This window comes from Myotis myotis, unplaced genomic scaffold (genome assembly GCF_014108235.1).
Source record: "Myotis myotis isolate mMyoMyo1 unplaced genomic scaffold, mMyoMyo1.p scaffold_m19_p_6, whole genome shotgun sequence".
Classification (NCBI taxonomy): domain Eukaryota; kingdom Metazoa; phylum Chordata; class Mammalia; order Chiroptera; family Vespertilionidae; genus Myotis; species Myotis myotis.
This window is the reverse complement of record NW_023416368.1, coordinates 3,473,519-3,494,883: the sequence shown is the minus strand read 5'-3', so window position 1 is coordinate 3,494,883 and position 21,365 is coordinate 3,473,519. Positions and strand designations below refer to the sequence as shown.

At 53.5% G+C, this 21,365-nt stretch overlaps 1 long non-coding RNA gene across 1 annotated transcript; it reads right to left on the bottom strand.

The window, feature by feature from the left end:
- Window positions 1-390: 390 nt before the first annotated feature.
- On the bottom strand, window positions 391-18,155 carry LOC118659029. Its single transcript, XR_004968435.1, has 2 exons — window positions 17,874-18,155; window positions 391-1,201 (listed from the first exon to the last, which is right to left on the bottom strand). It is a non-coding gene; the product is annotated as an uncharacterized LOC118659029 (long non-coding RNA).
- Window positions 18,156-21,365: the final 3,210 nt, after the last annotated feature.

Genomic DNA, 21,365 nt, shown 5'->3' with positions numbered 1-21,365 from the left:
CACTGCCAGCGCTGCCGACGCCCACCATGTTCCGCGCCACCCCCTGGTGGTCAGCGCACATCATAGCGAGTGGTTGAACTCCCAGTTGGACAATTTGCATATGTGGCTTTTATTATATAGGACTAGAGGCCCGGTGCACCGGTGGGGTCCCTCTGCCTGGCCGGCGATTGGGGCCGATCAGGGCGTCTCACCCAGTCCCAAGTGGGGCCTATCAGGGCCGGCTGTTTGGGGGTGGAGAGGGACTGCAGGAGGTTGGCCAGCGGGGAGGGAGGGGCCATGGGAGGTTGGCTGTGGGAGTTCACTGACCACCAGGGGGCAGCTCCTGTGTTGAGCGTCTTCCCCCTAGTGGTCAGTGCGTGTTAAAGCAGCTGTCAACCGTCATTCCAGTCATTCCATCAAAAGGGTCACTTAGGCTTTTATTATATAGGATTAGTCCTAAAACTGCATCCCCCAGAAGGATAGTTGAAGGGTGAAAACTGTGATGCTCGTCCTCTTCACTCAAGGATGAATGTGGTCACAGGATGAAGTGGACACTCCAGATGCATCACTGAGTGTTCTCCACACACACAGTCCCGGTCTGCGTGCTCACCTGCCCGGCCGCGGAACCGCCGCGCTGTGAAATATGAAGCAAGGCCACGCTTACAGGCGGGCATTCATCTTCCGACTCCTTGGCATACGAGTCCCTCCAAGTTATTTTATTCCTTCCAAGAAGCAGTCACTGAGCGCTTTTATATACATTCTGTTGTCATAAGTGCGCTCGCACATAAAGCATGCCAGCCCGATAGGAGCAAGGCATCCGTCATCTCCGTTATGGTTTCCGTGAGACAGCCGCTCTCTGGGTCTGGTCAGCCGGCGGTGTTGATCGCGTTATTGAACTTGCCTTTTCCGGTCACGGAAACCTCAGTGTGGAAAGTTCCTTCTCGGCCAGTTCAGCCGGGGCTCTGGGGTCCCGGAGGCTCCGGGGAGCAGAGGGGAGGCTGGTGGGCCCATCCAGGCCAGGCAGCTGTTCTGGGCCAAGTGGAGGTGCTGAGCTTGGACTAGGTGGAGCCGGCAGGTGTGGCCCCCGTCTTCCTGCGGTTCCGGTGCAGGATGCCAGCCCTCTGTCCAGCCTCAGGTCGCCTCCCCTCTTCTGCTTCTCATCTCCTTGTTCCAAAGAGACAGACCTGGCCTGGCCGGTGTGGGTCAGTGGTTAAATGCCGACCTATGAACCAGGAGGTCACAGTTCAATTCCCAGTCAGAGCACATGTCTAGGTTTCAGGCTTGATTCCCCAGTGTGGGGCGTGCAGGAGGCAGCAGATCAATGATTCTTTCTCATCATTGATCTTTCTCACTCCCTCTCCTTTCCTCTCTGAAATCAATAAAAATAAAAATTTTTCAAAAGACAAACCTGATTTCAGCTTGCCTCCCTCACTGGGCCTCAGTTTCTCAGTCTTTAAAATGGGGATAGAAAACATGCCAGTGCGGGGTTAGTTTTGCTTTTTGTTTTGACTAAGGATCAAACCAGATGGTGGCGGTGGATGAGCTTTGTAAATTATGGCGGTTCTCAACCTGTGGGCTGCGACCCCTTTGGGAGTCGAACGACCCTTTCACAGGGGTCGCCTAAGACCATCGGAAAACACATATATAATTACATATTGTTGTTGTGATTAATCACTATGCTTTAATTATGTTCAATTTGTAACAATGAAATTGGGGGTCACCACAACATGAGGAACTGTATTAAAGGGTCACGGCATTAGGAAGGTTGAGAACCACTGCAAGGGGACGTCCCGGAATCCGACAAAAGTTCTGAAAAGTAATTTTAGTCTCATTAATTCTGGAAACACACAAGATCAGAAGGAGAAGGAAGATGGTGACCCAAATTAGAGAGAGACCTGAGGTGCCTCGGGGCGGGCACAGGGATCCCAGACCCAGGACTCCAAGTGGAGCGAGGTTGGGGCGGGGCCCACATAATGGGGCGGGGCTCTGTGGGGAGCGGGGAGGGTTGGGGAGGGGTGGGGTCACAGAAGTGGAGGGGAAGGAAGGTCCACAGGTGGGGGGAGTGAAGGGAGGATGAGGAAGGCTTGGGGCAGGGCCAGCCAAGGTCACCCGCCTTGTCTACATCTTCCTGGACGACTGAGTTCTGCAGAAAAAGAAACAAGGGAAAGAACATGGGGGTGAGGGGAGCGGGGTGGACAGCATATCCAAGTGATGTGGGTTGAATTGTGCACCCATGTCACACGTTGAAGCCCTAATTCCCCCGCCTCAGAATGTGCTCGTGCTTGGGAATGGGGTCCTCGCAGATGTAATCAGCTAAGAGGTCACCCGTGCGGCCCTAATCCGGCAGGGCCTGTGTCTTGCTGGGGGAAATGGGGACACAGAGGGCACCACGAAGAGAGACACGGGGAGAGACACGGGGAGAAGACGGCCGTGCAGAGCGAGCGTTTCCTGGGGACTCATCGCTGTCTGGGCCCAGCCCGCCCCCGGCACGCTCAGAAATCTAGTTTTCATTCATTAGGGTGATAGCTACCGCCCTGGCGCCGCACCAGACATTGATTTTGTGGGCACAGTGAAGTGGCTCCATCTCTCTTGGGGGTGAACTGACAGGGACCGAGTTCAAAAAAAAGAGACAGATAAAAACCACAATGCCAACTGAGTTATCTGCCCTGTGAGATACAGCCACTGGGGGTGCCGGTCGACAGGCCAGGACCCTCTGTCCTTCAGATGGTCCACATGACCACTGGCTGCTCACTCTGGGTGGACAACCTTATATATGTGTGTGTGTTTATTGATTTCAGAGTGAGAAGGGAGAGGGATAGAAACGTCGTCAATGATGGCAGAGAATCATTGATTGGCTGCCTCCTACACGCCTCCTACTGGGGATTGAGCCTGCAACCCAGGCATGTGCTCTGACAGGAAATCGAACCAAACCGTGACCTCCTGGTTCATGGGTCAATGCTCAACCACTGAGCCACACCAGCTGGGCTTTTTTTTTTTTTTTTTTATGTGGACATTCTTGCAGGCCAACTACACTTCCTTGTTCAGCGGGTAGGCCTCCTAGAAAATGACTGTGATGTCCCAATTCGCCCAGAATCAAAACAAACTGAGTGGGGTAAACTGGGGTAGGAGCTCTGGGCCTGGGGGACCCCAGGCTCCCTCCCCCCTGCCAGCGATTAGCCCTGGCAAGACAACCTCCATGTCTTAGCCAAGACGCTGCCAGCATGGCCCCAGCTGGATGGCTCTGCCCACAACTGCCACCAGGCCCTGGCTTGCCAGCTCCCTCCTATCTATGTGACCTATCTCAGACGCAATTGGCCAGATTTCATCCACTCACATTGCAAACCCCCGTCAAGCTGCCTCCAGGCAACTGCCCCAATCCCTGTGCCCAGGAGTGCTGGTCTTTCCAAATCCAGCCTCTGCCTCACTCACAGGCCCTGGGTCCGGCCAGAGGTAAATCGCAGGCCGGGGCGGACGTGGGACTTCTCTGGGCAGCCTCATTCCCTGGGCAGATTCTTGCTAAAGCTAAGGAAGCCTCCTTTGCTTGGGCTCCTGAGAGAGCTGGGAGATGCTGGGAGCCAGAGAGCATGCTAGGAGGGGAGAGAAGCCAGGCTGGGGTTGGCAAACATGTCTGGTAGGCTGCCTGAAGAGGGAGGAAGAACAGGGCCTGAATTCCCAGGGCTCCAGTGCTGTGTGGTGATTTCCTTTCTCATTCCAAACAAACGCTCATTTTCATACCCAAGTTTATATTGTCTTTGTGGATTCTTTTTCCCAAAGGGAAACCCTCAGATTGTCTGAGCTCACAAACCCCCTTGTTAGATCTGATCCTGTTAGTTTCCCTGGAATCTCACGCCTCCAGTAGGCACGGGGGTGGGGAGTGCCTTCTGGCTCACCGGCTCTGTGGGGGCACTGCCCAGGAGGCGAGTTGACAGGAACCAGAGAAAGAAGCTGGAAAGCCCGGCCAGCGTGGCTCAGTGGTTGAGCACTGACCTATGAACCCGGAGGTCATGGTTTGATTCCTTGTCAGGGCACATGCCTGGGTTGTGGGCTCGATCCCCAGTGTGTGTGCAGGAGGCAGCCAAGTGATGATCAAGCAATTATTTTTTTTTCTCATCATTGATGTTTCTATCTCCCTCACCCTCTCCCTTCCTTTCTGAAATCAATGAAAATAAAAAAAGAAGAAGCTGGGCCGAAACCGGTTTGGCTCAGTGGATGGAGCGTCGGCCTGTGGACTGAAAGGTCCCAGGTTCAATTCTGGTCAAGGGCATGTACCTGGGTTGTGGGCATATCCCCAGTAGGAGATGTGCAGGAGGCAGCTGATCGATGTTTCTCTCTCATCGATGTTTCTAACTCTCTATCTCTCTCCCTTCCTCTCTGTAAAAAATCAATAAAATATATTTAAGAAAAAAAAAAAGAAGAAGAAGAAGAAGAAGCTGGAAGTTACCAGCACACGAACCTTCGGTGTAGTGGCCAGTGGATCTAACCTCTGCCCCCGCCCCCTCGGCCCCGCCCACGGGGACCACCACTGCAGGGAATATCCAAGTGTTTCCTTCATTTCATTGAAGGGAAAGACTTTCATTTTCAAATCACACATGTCTTCATGTTCCTTTCCAGGGACATTTTTAAGCTTAAAAGAAAAAACTTTGAAAATTGCTTTAAAAGTTGAATCACGAATTTCTGTGCCTCCCCCTCAAAATCAAAATAATGTATTTTTGCAAACGACAGAAACATCGGATGTCTTCCCTCCGTCGTCCGGCTGTCTGACTGCACATTTTTAGGGACCGGCGTTCGGGGGCCTCGTTTCCATCTTCGCAGGTTTTAACGAGCTTTGTGTGATCCTCCGGGTCTGGGAGCTGCCATATGCCCCGCATCTCTCATTAGTCCGGGTGTCTGTGGTCTCCTCACCTGCGAAGATTCCCCCACACACCCTGAGCTTTGTTTCCTATCTATCCGCTCCCTCCCCAGCACACCCTCCCCTCCCCCCGCCCCCGTGTCCGCCAGGCTCCATATGGGACTGTTTCGGGTGCCAAATCCTGCGATCAGGATAGTCTGTCACGTAGGGACCACGTGTGCAGGAGGGGCGGTAGCCAGAGGCCCGTGGCCACGTGAACTGAGGCAGGGCTCTGGGCAGGCCAGCTTCCCCCAGGAGCCCACATCCTTCTCCCCATCCCTGGGTCGGCTTCCTCCCGCTCCCTGTCTCCACTCCCCGCTGGAGGCCCCGACCCTCTGCCTCCCACACTCACACACCTACCCTCTCTCTCAGCCAGGGCGGCCACCTCTGCGAGCAGCAGCCACAGGAACTGAGGCATGATTAATCGGAGGCTCTTGGCCGGGAGTGAGTGCCCAGGGAGAGGGGATCGTGAGGCCCACAGAAGCACTTTGGTTCAGAGAACATCCTTTCACTGATGCACATCTGTGCCCTCTGGGACGTGCATTAAAGAGACTCAGATGTGCTGCTGCTTCCAAAACAGCTTTTGAATGTGCAAAGTGCCCCGGGGGGTTGGGGGGGGGAACGGGAGTGGCCAGGGCTGAGGAGGCCCTGGGCTGCTCCACTCCACCCCGGCTTCGTCTTCGTCCTTGAAGCACAAGGCCCTCCTGGACCTGGGGAGCAGAGAGGCCAGCCTGGGCCAGGGCGGGGCCAGCACCACCACCTGAGCCTCCACGCCCACTGTCACCAGGAGAGCTCTTTCCGCTGGGTGGCCGGCCGTTGCACAAACAAAAGGCTGCCATCCTGGCCTAATGAGGACACACACACACACACACACACGCACACTCACACGCACACGCACACGCTAACAGCCTTCACCAGAGGCCCAAATTTTGGCAGAGCCGCCAAAGGGCCTGACAACCTGGCTAGTCCCAGCCCCACCACCTATCACATAGGGGCCCTGAGCAAGTCGTCAAAAGCCTGGGATGGCCCTAACTGGTTTGGCTCAGTGGATAGAGCGTCGGCCTGCGGACTCAAGGGTCCTGGGTTCGATTCCGGTCAAGGGCATGTACCTTGGTTGCGGGCACATACCCAGTGGGGAGTGTGCAGGAGGCAGTTGATTGATGTTTCTCTCTCATCGATGTTTCTAACTCTCTATCCCTCTCCCTTCCTCTCTGTAAAAAAATCAATAAAAAATATATTTTTTAAAAAAAAAAAGCCCGGGATGGGAAAAAATACACCCTCCTGGCTCTAAAACCCCCAGATGGTATCCCACCAATTTCTGATCTGCTTGTCTCTGCACAAACCACTTGCTACAGAGGGACCACTCGTCCTATGGAGCCGATAGCCAAGGAACATCAGGTCCAGAAGGCATGCGAAGGCCGGGACGTGGGCCCATGGCACGTGCATTAATCAGGACTCCCAGTGGTAAGTGGCTGAAATCCCAACACAACTGGGCCTTTCAACAAGAGGGAACTTCCACCCGGCTGGTGTGGCCCAGTGGTTGAGCGTCGACCTATAAACCAGGAAGTCAAAGTTCAATTTCCACACAGAGCACATGTTGGGGTTGTGGGCTCAATCCCCAGTAGGGGGCATGCAGGAGACAGCTGATCAATGATTCTGTCTCATCATTGATGTTTCTACCTCTCTCTCCCTCCCCCTTCCTCTCTGAAATCAATAAAAGTATATACAAAATTTGTGCACAGGTAGGGTCCCTAGGACTGGCTAGCGATCAGGCTGAGGGGCCTTCTGCCTGCCAGCCGGGGCCTTCCTTCATTCTGTGCCGCATCCTGGTGGTCAGTGCATGTCATAGCGAGTGATCAGTCTCTCAGTCGAACTCCTGCAGGGACAATTTGCATATTAGGCTTTTATATCATAAAAGCCTAATATGCAAATCAACCGAATGGCAGGATGACTGGTCACTATGGTGCACACTGACCACCAGGTGAAAGATGCTCAATTCAGGAGCTGCCCCCTAGTGGTCAGTGTGCTCCCACAGGGGGAGTGCCGCTCAGCCAGAAGTCAGGCTCACGGCTGGCAGATGGCGAGTGTAGCGGTGGTGGCGGGAGCCTCTCCCACCTCCACAGCAGCGCTAAGGAGCAGTGAGCAGGAGGGTGGTAAGGAGCGAGGGATCCTGGATTATGAGAGGGATGTCCGACTGATAGCTTAGGCCTGCTCCCAGGAAGTGGGCCTAAGCTGTCAGTTGGACATCCCCCAACGGCTCCCAAACTGCAAGAGGGCACAGGCTGAGCTGAGGGACCCCCGCCCCCCAGTGCATGGATTTTATGCACTGGGCCTCTAGTATATATATGGAGAGAGAAAGAGAGAGAGAGAGAGAGAGAGAACTTCTTAGCACCCATGGGTGAGATGTGGCTTCAGGCATAGCTGCATCCAGGCTTAGAAACAATGTCGTCAGCACTCTGCTGCTGTGGCCCATGGCTGTGCTTTCCCCTCTGTTGGCTTTGTTCTCAGGCAGGCCTGGTCCACATGGTGCCTTCACGGCCCTGCCAATCCAGTGGGAGATGGTTGCTCTGGTCCTAGGACTCAGCTCGAGTCTCCGGCCAGTCACAGTGACCAGGAGGCTGGATTGCATGATGAACTTGAGGCTGAGAGGTGTCAGTGCTACCCAACCCTCAAGAAACGGGAGAGATCCCTCAGGAAACTCAGGCTTCAGAAGGATGAGGACAGGACGCTGGAGGAGACAGGGCCCCTCACTGCTCTGTGCTGTTCGGACAGACTGCGGCACTCCTGTACTGGGCAGTTTCAATCATGCAAGATGGACAGGTTCCGGAGGTGGATGGTGGTGATGGTTGCACAACAATGTGCATATACTTAACACTACTGAACTGTACAATTAAGATGTTTAAGGTGGTGCCCTGGCCAGTGCTTCTCAGTGGTTAGAGCTTTGGCACAGGCACTGAAGGGTTGCGGGTTTGATTCTCATTCAAGGACATGTACCTGGGTTGCAAGTTCAATCCTGGGTCCCAATCGGGCACATGAAGGAGGCAATCAATCAATGTATCTAACATTGATATCTCCCTCTCTCTCTCTTTCTCTCTTTCTTTTTCTTTCCCTCCTTCCCTCACCTTCCACTCAATGGAAAAAATATCCTCAGGCGAGGATGAACAACAACAAAAATGTTTAAGGTGGTAAATTTTATGTGTATTTTATAATAAGTTCTTTTAAAACTGGGGGGCAGGATGAAGGGAGAAGCGGGGTCTGTCCCCACCTCTTTCTGGGTGGCGTCACCAACACAGCTCGCCTCCTTAATGGCTCTGGTGCCCATCACACTGTGTCTCCCTCCACGGGTCAGTCACAACCCCCCTACCCCTACAGGAGCCAAGGCCCTGGCCCTGACTCCGCCTTCCCCCAAGTGGCTGCAGATCCCGGGCTCCAGGAAAAGCACCTCCTCCCTCGGTCTGGCCAATCCAAGGGCTGCAGCTCATCACGGAGCCGCTTCACTTCACACTTGGGCTTCCCCATCACCTGGGTAACCAACAAACCCACTGCGTCTCAAATACCCAGGTGGTTTCTCTTTTCCTAATGCACACTGTCTGTTCTTCACCCTAAGGCAGTGGTTCTCAACCTTGGCTGCACATGAGAATCACCTGGGAATCTTTTTAAAATCCTGATTTCTGGGCCTCATCCTCTGGAAATTCTGGGGTTTTTTTGTTATGGGGTGGGGTCACAACATTAGTAACAAAGAAACAGAATTTCCAGAGGATGATGCCCAGAAATCAGGATTTTAAAAAGATTCCCAGGTGATTCTAACGTGCAGCCAAGGTTGAGAACCACTGGCCTAATGAATGGCTCTCCTGTGGCAAGGGGCTCCCAGCAGAGACCCCAGCGGCCCCTGGCTGGCTGGGGTGCCCGGGGGGCCAAGCAGAAGTCTGCACCTTTCCCTGCCTCTAGAGCAGCGGTTCTCAACCTCTGGTTCGCAACCCCTTTGGGGGTCGAACGACCCTTTCACAGGGGTCGCCTAAGACCATTGGAAAACACATATATAATTACATACTGTTTTTGTGATTAATCACTATGCTTTAATTATGTTCAATTTGTAACAATGAAAATACATCCTGCATATCAGATATTTACATTATGATTCATAACAGTAGCAACATTACAGTTATGAAGCAGCAACGAAAATAATTTTATGGTTGGGGGTCACCACAACATGAGGAACTGTATTAAAGGGTCACGGCGTTAGGAAGGTTGAGAACCGCTACTCTAGAGCAATCTGCTCAACCCTGAGCCAAACCACAGGCAGCCTGGAGGCTCGGCTTCCCCGGCAGGTGGGCACACCAGACAGACACCCCACAGGGGCAGAGGTTAAATGAAAGAGAATGCACAAGTGCCCTCCCCTCCTGATGGTTCTGTAAGCAGCCACAGCATTGCATTATTCACACCTGCCTGCAGGAGGCGCTCTCCTCCTCGGGCCTGAGCTCCTCCTCCTTCTGTGCTCTGGGCTGGCCTTGGAGACTCCCTGGGAAGTTGTCCCAGAATCTCTCGAATCCAACTTTTCCTTAGGTTGGGCCCTGGTTCAATATCTGCCATCCTGAGCGCATCTGCCCTCCGCGTCCAGGTTACCCACACCCTCCCTGGGGACAGCCCTTCTGCCAAGCAAGGAGAGAGAAAGGAAAACATGCTCCCTTCCCGAGGGGGGGGGGGGGGCATGGCCCTCCGAATCCTGGTGCTTCTTATTGATGGATGCCAGCCTGCCTCCTGGACACAGACAGAGCGTGGAGAGGCCACCTGCACCCTGGACCCAACTCAGGGACACAGAGCGCAAAGGTGAGAAGGGAGCCCCCCAGGAACCCCAGGCCACCCCCCTGCATAAAGAATTCTGCCCTGACCTGGGCCCCAGTGGCTCTCAAAGTTTTTTCCCCTCCCCAAGGAAGCAAGCTGAGCTACCAAAGACCCGGTCTCCAACGTCAGGGGTGAGCAGAAGGACCGTCCCAAGCGGTGAGGGCTCATTTCAGGTGGTCTCATAACCGGCGGTGAGTGCCAGATGAAACATGGCTTCTGGTTTGTGAGGGTATTCTGTGAGATTTGTCTGTGAGATTAGCATTCGAATCTGTAGACTCGCAGACGGCCCTCTCCCATGGGGGTGGGCTTCCTCCAGGCCATCGAGGCCTGAATGGAGCGAAAGGTGGAGGGAGGAGGAATTCTCCCCTTGTTTCTTGCCTCGCTGCTTCTGCTGGAGTATCTCCTCTCATCTCATGTCCTGCACCTCCAGCCTTGCGGGGCCTCCGCATGCAGATGGCCCACCGCGGGACTTCTCAGCCTCCGTCATTCCATGAGCCAGTTCCTCACAGCAAGTCAGTGTGACTGAGTGTGTTCTCCGGAGACCCTGACTGATGGACAAGCCCGAGCAGGGCTTACGGAGACATTCCGTCTGTCCTCTCGGACACCCTTCCGCCTGTGATGACGGCAGCCGGTGTTTGCTCAGTGGTGTCACCATCAAGGGGAGAACATAGATCATCTCATTCAATGCGAGCCTTACGACGCCCTCGGATGATCCATGAAGTGGAGGCTAGTCCCGTCCACTGTCACAGAGGAAAGAGTTGCAGATCAACGCAGCCGAGCCCTGCCTGGAGCCACGCAGCCCAAGGGGGCGGGGCCCACCTCCCGCCTGGACCCTCGGGTGCTGAGACCTGGGCGTTCCCAGAACGCCACGCTGAGACCGCACGTGTCCAACCCTGACCCAGAAACGCCACGAGATCCTCAATTATTCAAATGAAGCCGCAGCCACATTTATTCTACTCCATGCACCACAATGGACGCTCTAGGAGAGAATGTTTTTCCGTAGGAATTTGGTTCCCAAGGGGCCTCTGATGAGCGCTCAGTTAATAAGCACTAGACGGCCCCTCTGGCTTTGCAGAGTAATTAGATTGCATTCCTGTTTCCAACCAGCCCTGCCTCCTGCATCTCTAAGCAGGCCAGGCGCCCGCCCGCTGCCCCGAAGGAAGAGGCCAGCCGATGTGTCTGCCCGGCTGGAGCATAAACTGACTCCTCAGACATCCCCAGGCCAGCCCCCTCCGCAACTTACCCCCGACAACAGACGCGGTCCAGGGCACCCTTTCCCGCCCAGGCGCCTCTTCGCTCCGGTTTCCAGTATACTTTTGACAACACATTTTTTTGCCTTTGAAAGAGGTCGACACACAGCTCCTGCCTGGGGAGCCCTGGTGGACAGGCACTGTAGCAAGTTCAAATCCAATCTCCACAACTCCGCGGGTAACCTTGGACTTGCGATTGGACTTGCTGAGCTGTTTCTCTGCCCACAGATTGGGGGCAAAGGAGACTCCCCTACTCAAGCCCACCCAGCACGGGGCTGGGAGGAGAGAATAAACACCATTCGTTGCTGAGCATAGCAGTAGGGCTGCGAGGGTCGCTGGAGACCTCAGTGAGCGGGAGGCTTTGAGGATTCTCCCGCGGCCACCGCAGAGAGGACATGAGAGAGGAGTCACTTGTCTCTGTTGGCTTGGTCTGAGCTGGGGATGGGACAACGGCCACTGACCACATGGCCCAGTGAGGTCTGGCTGAGCAGAGGATGACCCACAGCTTCTAGGGCTGTCGGGGGCACTGCAAACTGACACCCCGGGCGGAGGTATGGGAGCTGCCCCGAGGGAGACTTCTTGAGGAAAAGCTTTCTGAGCAGAAACCAGACCCCTTCAGGTGCCCAGCTGGGATCAGTGGCAGAGCCACAAACCAATGATATACATTCAACTTCAAGGCCGGTTTTGCATGACTGTGTCCACTTTCCCCCCAAGAAATGTCACACCCTGACTGATGCAAATGAGACTTTAAGGGAGAGGAATTTAATGTTAAGTAGCATGTCCAAGGTGGAGAGGGATATGAAAATGTGCCTTCCTCCCTGGAGCCAGTGCCCGCTCCCCCCCCCCCCACCAGATATGGGAAAGGAAGCCTCCTCCCCCAAACAGGAGTCCCTCTCATGACAGTGAGCCCCAAAATCAGCTCATCAGACAAGGACTTCGTACATCGGACGGTGTTTCTGGAAGGTAGGTCAATGATAATGATGCCTGCAGCTTCCATTTGGGTTGCATTGTCCAGCGGGCGTACAGGGGATGCCCAATGGATGATGGGCGGACCAAGGGGTGAGCGGGTTATTGAGTGGTCCCTTCGAAAGCCAGCACTCCTTACACTTACAGCCTTTCCAAGATGATCCAGGCACAGAAGAGCTGTTTGTGGAAAAGGCAGGGAAAGGCAGGAAATTTGCAAACCCTCCTGTTGGCCTCACACTAATAATTCATGCTCGCCTGCATCTAATAAAATATGGAAGCGATTTTACAGGAACATTTTGTGCTTTAGCGATTCATTTAACTATTTCCTCCAGGGGCCAAGTCCTATATTCCCATCCAGATGTTCGGGAAGTTCCCTGAATAAATCTGCAAATATCAAGATGAGCCGCTCCCCGGCTCCGACCCCCGGGAACCAGCCTCGCTAATCAAGCCTGGAAGTGGGGACCCACAGAAGTCATTCTGGCCTCCACTGCTGCTCACGGCCTCTGAGCCCAAAGCACCCGGGCCTGTCCTCCTGCTGAGGTGACCCTGAAACTGCTAGAGGAGCCGAGTGCCCAAGGCCCTTTCCTCGTCAAGTTCAACCCGTCCCTCGGCAGGGCCCTGAGAGATGAGCAGCCTCCCCGCCTGCCCAGCCCACACCTGGGGAGTCTAGGAAGGACATGCAGGTGCCACAGCTGCTGCCGCTGTCCCTCAGACGCCAGGCACAGTCCCGTCACTGGGCCGTGACCACCTGTGCCAGCAGCCCCCAGGCTCCTGGCACATCTAGGAGCCGAGGAACACAGGTGGGTAACACCTTCCCGGAGCTGCCAATCATTCCACTGGCATCGAGATTTTGTGGGTCACCACATGTTTTAATTAAAATTTTAATTTTGAGATCATTGTAGATTCACGTGCAGTTATAAGAAATTTTATGGAGAGATCCCATATACCCTCTGCTCAACTCTCCCCCTCCCTCATTGGTAATGTCTTACAAAACCGTTATACAATATCGAGTCTCCCTCTTTTAAAAAATGTTACGTCCTTGCCCGGCTGGTGTGGCTCAATGGTTGAGCATTGACCTATAAACCAGGAGGTCACGGTTCCATTCCCGGACAGGGCACGTGCCCAGGTTGTGGGCTCAATCCCTGGTTGTGGGAAGCCGGCACGGCCATGGCATACTCAGCCCCAGGGCGCCTTATGTGCCATGCCAGCTCAGCCTGGTTCAGTGACCCTGAGTGGGGGCGGTGAAAGGCTTAGAAAAGACAGACAAGAGAATGAGAGCTGGGTCTCGGTGGGACGCTGCCCCTCTGATGGACAGCGCCCGCGCCCACAAGCCGTGTCTTTATTTTATAGCAGATGCCACGAGGCAAAGTAGGGGAGTGATCAAGATGTTTACAGCATTCTCGTGGGTTTCAATCCCACTCAACTACATGCACCTGAACTTTATCACTCAGACATGTGGGGCCACGTGTTCGGACCATCAGTTCAAGCTTACAGCTATAGCTGTTGGCTAATTGTGCTGGGAGGGCTCTGCCCTCCAAGCTGGGACTTGCACGTGGCAATGAGAGGACTGTGCCCTCTCCTCAGTCCAAGGCTTGAACCTGTCCAAACACTGTAGCCGCGCCCCATACCTGATCCCCAGTAGGGGGCGTGCAGGAGGCCGCCAACCATGATTCTCTCTCATCATTACTGTTTCTATCTCTCTGTGCCTCTCCCTTCCTCTCTGAAGTCAATAAAAATATATTTTTAAAAGAAACATCCCGTGTCTATTTGCTAACATGTGATAGGAAGTATATGTTCACCAAATTGAGACTCTTGACTCCCCGCTCCCACTCTAAAACCTGCCTGACTCGACCACCCAGTGTTTCCCATTTTGATACATCTCTCCCCCCACCACCGCGCGCACACACACACACACACACACACACATATACAAATCCCAAATTTGGGATTTCTCTTCCACCTCCTTGAATTCTCCCAAATCCAAACTGGCAACCAGTCCTACCCATCCTGGTGCACCCGCTCTTCCACTGACAGTGACCTGGCATTGCCCACTGCCGAGGCTCTTCAGAACTGGCTACGGAATTTGCAGGCCCCATGGAGCGTGAACGTACGGAGCCCCTCGTGCAAAAATTACTAAGAATTTCACTGCGGCAGCAGCACAGCACGCAACCTAGTGCAGGGCCCTTCCGAGTGCAGCGGTGGCCTGCACAGCCCCGCACCACGAAGCCCACCTGCCCTTCAACCAGAGATCACCAGGAGCACAGCTAACGATGACCAACCAGGAGAGAGAGACCACACACAATGGGGAAACTGAGGCATCTCAGGTGGGACCTGTTACAGGCCTGGGGCGTCTGCTGTGTGATTTGGGGTGGGGCTCAGGGGAGCACGGCTTCGCTCCGGGTTGGATGCCATCGGGAATCAGGGGAAAAGCGATGATGGGGCATCTGAACAATTCTTCTCTAGAGGATGGACAGGACGGAGCCAGAGCTGTGATTGCATTTTTTAAAAAGAGGAGTCACGCTAGCCAGGATGGAGGATGTTGGGTTCATTTTGTGGTTGGAACGGCGTCCCGGTTTTGTTTGTGTGCAGGCATGGTCTCCCTATGGGGTCTCGTGGCTGCCTTGATCCCTCGTGGTCACCGGGTGGCCTGGTCCGTGGTTGGTGAGCCGTGACATTGTCTGTGCCCAACAGGAGAATGCCTCTTCTCTCCCTCACCCGTCACCTCCGGCCCAGCTGCCCGCAGCAGCGCGCCTACCTCGCCTCCCCGCCTGAGGTTTCCCCGCCGGAGGTCTGTTCTCCGTAGAGTCACCAGCACGGTCCTGCTCTGCGGACTCTGCCTCCAGCTGAGCAAACCCACCTGGGCCCGGAGCTGCCCTGGGCCCTGGGCGCCGGCCACCTGGTCTTCCTGGGCGCAGAGAGAAATACAGTTTTTAAGAAGGAAAGGGGACGCTAAGAGTGAAGAATAATCCGAAGTGAGAATGTGAGTGACGCCCGGGAAGACATGGGAGGTGAGCAAGGCCGGAAACGTGCAAGAAAGAAATCTGAGAAAAGAAAATGAAGCTTTCACACCCAGCAAGCCCAGCCCCCGCCAGGTGCAGACACTGCCCCGAGGCCGCCGCCCCACGGCCTCACAATCCCCTGGCCTGGAGGTCGGCGCCAGCGATGATTCATCTGATTCATCTGCCGTGGTGATATTTTATTTCCAGGTTTTTAAAAAAATATAGAATATCTCTTTGGTGCCTTTGGCAACCTCCATCTTCTCAGCCCCTAGGTAAACAGAGGTTATGGCCACCCTGGATTTCTTTTAAAAAAAAAAAGTCTCAGCCCTACCCCCACCCACCACCCATGCTCATCCCTAGTCAGGTGGCAACTAGAAAAATTCCTTTTTACAGAAAACTGAGTGACATTTCGGTCCCCAACCAAAAAGCTAGTCCTCTGCCCTCTGGTGAAAGCTTCCCGTTGACAAGAATACAGGGGTACACGGAGAGTGACAAGCTCTAGTGAGCAAGAGGGGTGGGACCCAGAGCTGGGGGAGGGGCAGCGGGCCTCAGAGAGAAGCCGGATTCTCCCCTAGGGATGTGGGGATGGAGAGAGACGTGCAGACCCCAGAGCTCACGCTGCCGGCTTCTCATGTCTGGATGGAGGTGGGATTCGCGCTTCTGAGAAGCAGAAGGAGGCCCGCGGGGGCTGGAGGAGAGAGGGGAGCATGAAGTCATTGTCGCAGAGAGTAGGAGAGCAAGCCTACGGAAAGTGGGGGGCTTGCTTGCGGGCAGCATGGGGCGCCCACTCCTTTACGTCCCTGATGGTGAATATACTAGCAAAGTGAAGGGAGCCAGGCTGATGGTGTGATTTTCCCGGGATGCTGGGCGGCCTGCGTGTGGGAAGAGAACCAGCCAGTGTGTGTCATCCGTGCTGGGGTTTGCTCAGCGGGGGGCGATGGTAGGAGAGAGAGGCGAGGGAGTTGGCTAAATAAGGGACCATGAGTAAGGAAGGGAGCACCAGCGAGGAGATGGTGGGCCCTCTGGGGAGGCCAGCGGGCGGGTGGGGTGGCGTGGAGTGGGGGTGGGGGTGCTTGGGTCTCTCTGCTAGAACATGGCAGGTCCCCGGTTGTGACCACGGGAAGGGTGGTTGAGTGGGGGTGTTGGGAAGATCCCTGGAGGTGAGGATGTCAAGGTAGAGATAGACCAGGGGGCGGGATGGCCACCCACATGGGTCATTGAAATATGGCAGGAGGATGGAAGGGACGGTTGGCCAGGAGGGGAAATCTTCAGCGAGTGACCAGCAGACCCACAGACGGCAGCCACCCAGAGGGACAACAGGTAAGTGGCTGGCTTTTGAGTGAGAAAGCAAGGGAAATGTCCTAGAAGCAGCATGGGGGATGCCGCCCCAGCTCAGATTCTGCAGGTTGGTGGGGCGGGGGGGATAAGAGAAGAAAGACCCCACGGGAGAGGGCACGGGGCGAGGTGATGAGCCAGGTAAGAGGGAGCTGAACCTGCCCAGAAGGGGCCACGCCTGGAGGGGGCTTGCTGGCCACTGATGTAGTGGTGTCAGTCAGTCCAGGCTGAGAAGGTGAGAAGGATGCGGGAGGCAGGGGAGCGGGGGGGGGGGGGGGGGGGGGGTGTGTCAGATTAGAGAGAAAAGAGGGTCTATGACCTGGAGGTTTGATGCTTTGGGGGTGGGCGAATTAAGAAGGCAAGCAAGGCATGATGGGAATAGCCCTGTATGGCCCGCAGAGGAAAACACCATATCAAGCTGTGGGGTTTGAACAGTGTGGGAGTTTCAGGCCAACTGCTAGGGTGACAGCGCCCCCTGGTGGCTGAGGCAAGTGGACGTTCTGCAGCGGCCAGCCCCAAACTTGGACCAGGTGCTGCCACTACTAGTAAGAGGCCGGGCGGCCCTAGCAACAAACGCCATGACAACGAAGCCCAGGCGCCCAAAGCCCAGGCCTTTCCCATTATCGTTACCTGTGGGAAGATTCCAGCCCCATCAGTTCATCGTCAGGGGTAAGAAACAACACTCGCCGATGCGTCATTTCTCCCCAGTATCTCTGTCCATGAATGGCTTAACACCTGTTACCCTTGAGAAAGAAATGTATCTCCCTCCACGTGGTAGGATTTTTCATTCGGGAAAGACCCCGGTGTGATAAATATGGGCGTACGGTACCAGCTTCCGAATTTCCCTCCAACATTTCATTGTAAAAACATTCCAACCTCTGCCCTGACCGGTTTGGCTCAGTGGATAGAGCGTGGGCCTGCGGACTCAAGGGTCCCAGGTTTGATTCCGGTCAAGGGCATGTACCTTGGTTGCGGGCACATCCCCCTGCCCCAGTAAGGAGTGTGCAGGAGGCAGCTGATCGATGTTTCTAACTCTCTATTCCTCTCCCTTCCTCTCTGTAAAAAATCAATAAAATATATTGATTTGTTTTTAAAAAAACAAAAAACTTTCCAACCTCAATAAAAATGTGAAAGAATTTTATAGTACATTCCCATGTACCCACCACCTGGATTCTCCAATTAACATTTTATTATGCTCACTTTGTCACATATCTACTCAACTCTCCCTCAACCCATCCAACAAGCTGTGTATTTTTTTTTTTGGGGGGGGGGGATGTATTTCAAAATGAGTTGTGACATCAGCGCAATTCACCCCTAAACACTTCAGCACAGATATTATTAACTAGAGTCCACTGTTTTGTGACAGCCATTCTTTTCTGTTGAGGTCAGTATGCATACAGTGAGATGCACACATCTTAAATGTGCCATCCAATCACTTTTGACAAATGTACACACCAGTGTAACCCATATTCCCATTAAGACAACAGCACCGTCACCCCAGAAAGTTCCTTCCTGCTCCTTCCCAGGCGACACCCCCTCCTGTTCCCCTGGCAACCACTGTTCTGATTGTTCCCATCAGAGAAGAGGGTTTGCCTGTTCTAGAACTTACTTTACCTGGAACTGAAAGTATGGACTCTTGGGTGCAGCAGCGTCTGACTTCAGGAAGCTGCCCAGGTGATCCTGATGGGCCGGCAGGGCTGGGAACCGCCTGGGCTCCGGCCTTCCTCAGGTTACAGATGGGGAAACTGAGGCTCAGAGCACATTGGCCTTACGCCACAGCTAATTGGCTACAGAGTTGACTTGAAGAACCAAGGTTGGCAGACGAATGAAGCAGGAGCTTTAAGTGAGTGGCCCAGTGAAGGCCGCGAGGCCGGCCGAGGTCTGGGACACGCGCGTCAGTGGGTTCCAGGAAGGCTGTGCCTCCGCGCCTCGCAGAGCAGCGTGTCCGGTAAGAAAAGTCACATTCCTCTTCCTGCAACCTCACAGTCGTTGCACCAGACGTAAGAACAACTGTGCTTTTTTGCATTTGCACTCTGTGACTCACTTCGCATATTATTCTCAGTATCTTGTGATAGCTTAGTTCTTTAAAATGTGTGAATTTGCATACGAGTATTTGCTGCAATTTGAAAGTGGGATTGTTATAATTTGGGGAGTAGAATTCTTTGTCCTTGAGGGACACATTTTCAAATATAATGAAAGTCAGTGGGAAGATAAGACTCTGCGTATAGAAAATTACTTTGGAGACAAATTTCCAATATCTTTTATACTTTAAAACAATGAGTTGTGTTGTTATTAAAAAGCAACTTTATTCAATTATGTTTATTTCCTTCTCTATTTTATACTCTTTCTCATTCAATATAGATTTGAAATGATTCTAGAAAGAGCACATGTGAGAAAGTAAAAATTAAAAACCAAAACTGGGCATTAAAGGTAGGACATCGAGGTGAAGGAAAGGAAACATGCAAATATGCAGGCTCCACATAGCCAAGCGGTTAATGTGTTACAGTTGAGTTTTGAATTTGGCTCTGAGCTCCCCGGCAGCTGTAGGGAAAAGAGACCCAGTCTTTTAGTGATGCTCATTTTCGGAAAAGAGGAAGCATATCACTTCCTGGGAGAGCAGAGCTGTTCCCAGGACTCAGCAAGAGATGAGATTGCTTACGACAGAGGGAGCATTGCATGATGTAAGGGACCGTGTCCTTGGCATCCCCAAAGCAGAGAGAACAGAATCACTTGCCTGAGCCGCGTCGTTGTCCATACGACTCATCTGAAGCCCAGTGCGCGATGCTGCCCTTGAGTTTCTCTTTATAACCAACTGAAGTGTTTTAAGACATTTAACTGTTGGCACCATCCTTCCATCAATGACTCCCAACTTTACAGTCACCCAACTCCAGGCGTATTCATTCAATGCCTCACACACATCTCTTGGGCTCTAATCCACTTTTTTAAAAATGTCTCTTTTCCTTTTTCTTTTTAAATCCTCACCTGAAGATATGTGTTGTTGTTTTTTTTTATTGATTTTTAGAGAGAGGGGAGGGAGAGGGAGAGAGAGGGAAGAAGCAGGGGGAGAGAGAAACATTGACTCGTCACCTTCCATACACTCCCTGACTGAGGAGTGACCCTGCAACCTACGTATGTGCCCTGACCAGGAATGAAACCTACTACCTTTTGGGGTACAGGACGATGCTCCAACCAACTGAGACATCTGGTCAGCGCTCTAAGCCATATAAACTCAACAGCCAAAACACCTGCTCTTCCCCTAAACACCTGCTCCATCTGCAACCTCAGCTGATGACAATTCCACTTCTGTTTTATGAGGCCAAAAGCCTTGACCCCTCCCATCCCCAACCTGACTTATCAGGAAACTTCATTGTTCTGTCTTCAAACTATATCCCGGATCTGACCATCTGACCACTGCTCACCGCCCCTGCTGTCACCACCCTTCGTGAGCCACCAATAGCTGTCACTGGAAACATGCTGTAGCCTCTTACTAGACCCCCACGTCCACCCTGTTCCCTACCCCACTCACTGTCTAGTCTCAGCTCAGCTGCCAGACTGATCCTTTGAAAACATAAGTCATATGATGACCTGGGCGGAAATCCCTAAAGCAGGCTCCCTCTTTCACGCAGAGAACACGGGCAGGTCTGTACCTGCTGACAAGGCCCCCACAACAAGGGCCTGTGACTTCTCTGACCTCACCTGCACTCAGCTCATCACATCTCCCCTCCGCTGCTCCTGAACCCATCAGACATGCCTCAGCCCCCAAATCAAACACACTGCAAACACGTAGAGAGGAGGTTCTTAATCCATTTCTGTGCTATTCTTGAAGCTCAGAAAATTATTTTCAAACTTTTCCCAGGAAGTCCTAGAACTTTCACCAGGTTGTCAAAGGTGCCTGTAAGCTATATGAAGCCCTGACCGGGTGGCTCAGTTGGTTGGGGCATCGTCCCATACACCACAAGTTTTCCGGTTCAATTTCCAGCCAGGTTGCAGATTTGATCTCCAGTTGGGTATGTGCAGGAGGCAACCGATTGATGTTTCTCTCTCACATCCATGTTTCTCCCTCCTCCTCCCTTCTTCTCTCTCTAAAAAATCAATAAAAACATATCCTTGGGTGAGGATTAAAAAAAAATTATAAAATAGATCCAGAACTGATCCAGGAAGATAGGGATTTGAGGTATGTCAGGTATAATCCACAGCCAATATTCATTAGGGACTGAAAGACAATAGGTGAGTCACTTCACCTCTCCGTGCCTCAGTCTCCCCACCTGGGAACTGGGCTGCCTGTGGGGGTGCTCCCCAGGCTGGCAAGTGACTCTCAAAAGCTGGAATCTCCAAGGGGAGGTGTGCCGCATTCTCCTGTGCAGCCAGTGCGCCATCTAGTGGGCACAGAGGGCAGCCAGGGGGCCCGGCTCAGGCCCCGCCCTCCTGAGTCCCGATGACAGCTGCCAGGCAGGACGGCTGAAAGGGGTTCCAAGTCTATCCAAACCAGGGAGCAAGACAGGACTTGCCATCTTCCCTGCAGGGCAGGATGGAGCTCCAGGGCCAACCTGCCGGGGGTCGCCTCCTCTGTCCAGCTATACCTCTCTGATTCTCGGACAGCAACTGGGAACAAGACTGGACGAGTGAGGTGAGGGAGGCAGCTGACTCAGCACAAAACTGAAGGGAGCACCAAATGACTCAGTCATCAAGAGAGCTTAAGCCCGGCTGGTGTGGCCCAGTGGTTGAGCGTTGACCTATGAACCAGGGGGTCACAGTTTGATTCCCCGTCAGGGCACATGCCCAAGTGTGGGCTCAATCCCCGGTAGAAGGTGTGCAGGAGGTAGCTGATCAATAATTCTCTCTCATTATTGATGTTTTTATCTCTCTCTCTCTCTCCCTCTCCCATCCTCTCTGAGATCAATTTTTTAAAAAAATTTTTTAAAGATATCTTAAGATGCCTGACCAGTGTGGCTCAGTGGCTGAGCATCAACCTATGAACCAGGAGGTGGAAGTTCAATTCCCTGGGTTGCAGGCTCCATCCCCAGTAGGGGGAGTGCAGTAGGCAGCTGATCAAGGATTCTCTCTCATCATTGATGTTTCTACCTCTCTCTCCCCTCCCTTCCGCTC